We start from the raw sequence: 3,328 nt of genomic DNA, 5'->3' as shown, positions 1-3,328 counted from the left end.
CCCATTCTCTGAGTAATGCCTTAGCTTCATCCCTACCCATCTTTAATAATGTTATTTCAGTTCCTACCCATCTTTACTAGATTGTTTATTTTCAGTCCTCTAACCACCGTCTCTGATAATGCGTTATTCAGCTTACACTTCTTTACATCTCCATCTTTAATAATGTTTATTTCAGTCCCTCCATCTCTAATTAATGTGTTATTTCAGTCCCTTACCTCATCTCTATCAATGTATTTCCAGTCCTACCCATCTTTTAATAATGTTATTCAGTCCCTACCCATCTCTGATAATGTTATTCCTAGTCCTTACCATCTTTATAATGTTATTTCAGTCCACCCATCTCGATTCATGTTATTCTTCACTTACCATCTCTGATAATGTTATTTCAGTCCTACCATCTCTGATAATGTTTATATTCACTGCATCTTTACCCATCTTTAATAAGTTATTTCAGTCCCTACCCATCTCTGATCATGTTATTTCAGTCCTTACCCATCTTTATAATGTTATTTCAGTCCCTATCCCATCTCTTGATCAATGTATTCAGTCCCTACCCATCTCTGGAAAATTTATATCCACCCTTCTGTAATGTTATTCAGTCCTTACCCATCTTATAATGTTATTTCAGTCCCTACCCATCCTCTGATCATGTTATTTTCAGTCCTTACCCATTCTATTATAGTTATTTCAGTTCCGTACACCATCTCTGATAATGTTATTTCAGTCCTACCCATCTCTGAATAATGTTATTTCAGTCCTTACCCATCTCTGATAATGTTATTCAGTCCCTACCCATCTTTAATAATGGTATTTCACTCCTTACCCATCTTAATAATGTATTTCAGTCCTTACCCCATCTTTAAAAGTGATTTTCAGTCCTTACCCATCTCTGATATGTTATTTCAGTCCCTACCCAATCTCTGATAATTGCTACTTCAGTCCCTACCCATCTTTATAATTTATTTCAGTCCTTACCCATCTTTAAATATGTTATTTCAGTCCTTACCCTATCTCTGATATGTTATTTTCAGTCACTACCATCTCTGAAATGTATTTCAGTCCTTACCATCTTTAATAATGTTATTTCAGTTCCCTACCCATCTCTGATAATGCTACTTCAGTCCCTACCCAATCTTTAAATAATGTATTTCAGTCCTTACCCCATCTTTAATAATGTTATTTCAGTCCTTACCCATCTTTAATAATGTTATTTCAGTCCTTACCCATCTCTGATAATTATTTTCAGTCCCTACCCATCTTGATAATGCTATTTCAGTCCTACCCATCTCTGATAATGTATTCAGTCCCTACCCATTCTCTGATAATGCTATTTCAGTCCCTATCATCTTTAATAATGTTATTTCAGTCCTTACCCCATCTCTTGATAATTGTTATTTCAGTCCCTACCCATCTCTGATAATGTTATTTCAGTCCTTACCCAATCTTTAATAATGTTATTTCAGTCCTTAACACATCTCTGATAAATGTTATTCAGTCCCTACCCATCTCTGAATAAATGGTATTTTCAGTCCCTACCATCTCTGATAAATTGTTATTTCAGTCCCTACCCATCTTTATAATGTTGATTTAGTCCTTTACCCATCTTTAATAAGTTATTTCAGTCCCTACCCATCTCTGATAATTGCTATTTTCAGTCCTTAACATCTCGAGTGAGGCTGGGTACCCTGGTATGGCAGGGCTGTGTCTCGGTGACCCTGCGGAATATTGGGGGCGCTGCAGGACCTCTGTCTGTTCCCTCCTGAGGCGACTTGATGCTGGTAGGGACAGGAGATGAAAGAGCTAAGAGAATCACTAAATAGTGGCATGTAACTAGCCAATTTGGTATAAGTAAGGTCTGTTGTCCTGGTCTTGCTCATGCAAGACACACAAACATGTATGCGATCCAGGTTAGGACCCCTGGTCCTGCCCCCACCCACCCTCCCTCACCCTGCCATGCCTGACTCTTCTCCTGCACCCTGCCCTGCCCGGGTCCTTGCCCCGCCCTGGGCCTGCCCCACCCTGGTCCTGCCCCACCCTCCCTCACCCTGCCTCACCCCTCCTCTCACCTCTCATCATCACTGTGTTCTCTGTGTGAGCCCTTGATACGACCTTTCTTCCTGGATCCTCTCTTCTCTTCCTCCTCATCCAACCGGCCCCAACCTTTACACCCCTCTCCTCCTGGAGTCACTGGAAAAACACGGAACAAGACTCCATTTTAGAAGTTCACATTTACAAAAAACACGGAACAAGACTCCATTTTAGAAGTTCACATTTACAAAAACACGGAACAAGAATCAATTTTAGAAGTTCACATTTACAAAAAATACGGAACAAGACTCCATTTTAGAAGTTCACATTTACAAAAAATACGGAACAAGACTCCATTTTAGAAGTTCACATTTACAAAAACACGGAACAAGAATCAATTTTAGAAGTTCACATTTACAAAAAACAAAAAAACATAGAATGTGTTTTTTTGTCATGAGAGCTCTTGTTTGTAAGATGTTTTCATTACACATGGTAAATAAACATTAACTAACAATACATAATGGTTCCAAATAATACCCATCTCTGATGATGATGATGATCTTGAGACTGATTCCCTGACCTGTCAATGTTTTTAATTAGCTGTTTTTGATTTTGTTATACTCTTGTGAATTCTATGGTTTTTACTAGATTATTTGTAGTTTTTCCGTTTTGTTTTGTCTGTAATTTTTGTAATGACTTGGTGCTGCCTATCTTGGCCAGGACGCTCTTGAAAAAMAGATTTTAAATCTCAATGAGCCCTTCCTGGWTAATTAAASGTTTAAATYAAAKAWTWATAAAAAATACCGAACATGTGCTGAACTGTAAATATGGTCAATGGTCAACCCAAACCTAAGAGGATATACAGTATCAGCTGATTGTAAGTCACCGTCTGCCAAAAAAAAAGGTACAACGTAATGTAAATAGTATATAGTGTTTACGTTGTATGGCTCTGAGGCGTGGTAGTAACGGGGCCTGGGGACTGGTGGGAGGGCTGGAGAGACTGCCCAGTAGACTCCGGCATCGGTCGTGAGAGGGAGAGGCCTGCACGGTGATCTTGTGTTGGAAATCTGGAGACAGAAGAGCACAAACAAATCAAACAAGGTCCATATATACTGTGATTTAGAACTAAAACAATTCATGTAAATCACTGGCTTCATACAGGCTACATACAGCCTTCATGCAGGCTACATACAGCCTTCATACAAGCTACATACAGCCTTCATACAGGCTACATACAGGCTACATACAGCCTTCATACAGGCTACATACAGCCTTCATACAGGCTACATACAGCCTTCAT

The 3,328-nt window shown here is 39.1% G+C and overlaps 1 pseudogene; it reads right to left on the bottom strand.

Annotated features, from left to right (window-relative positions):
- The window catches only part of LOC112075740 (mitogen-activated protein kinase kinase kinase 9-like), a 34,932-nt pseudogene that overhangs the window by 4,035 nt on the left and 27,569 nt on the right, over positions 1-3,328 (bottom strand).

This window comes from Salvelinus sp. IW2-2015, unplaced genomic scaffold (assembly GCF_002910315.2).
Source record: "Salvelinus sp. IW2-2015 unplaced genomic scaffold, ASM291031v2 Un_scaffold3362, whole genome shotgun sequence".
NCBI lineage: Eukaryota > Metazoa > Chordata > Actinopteri > Salmoniformes > Salmonidae > Salvelinus > Salvelinus sp. IW2-2015.
The sequence above is the reverse complement of the archived record's forward strand: the minus strand, read 5'-3'. Positions and strand labels throughout refer to the sequence as shown.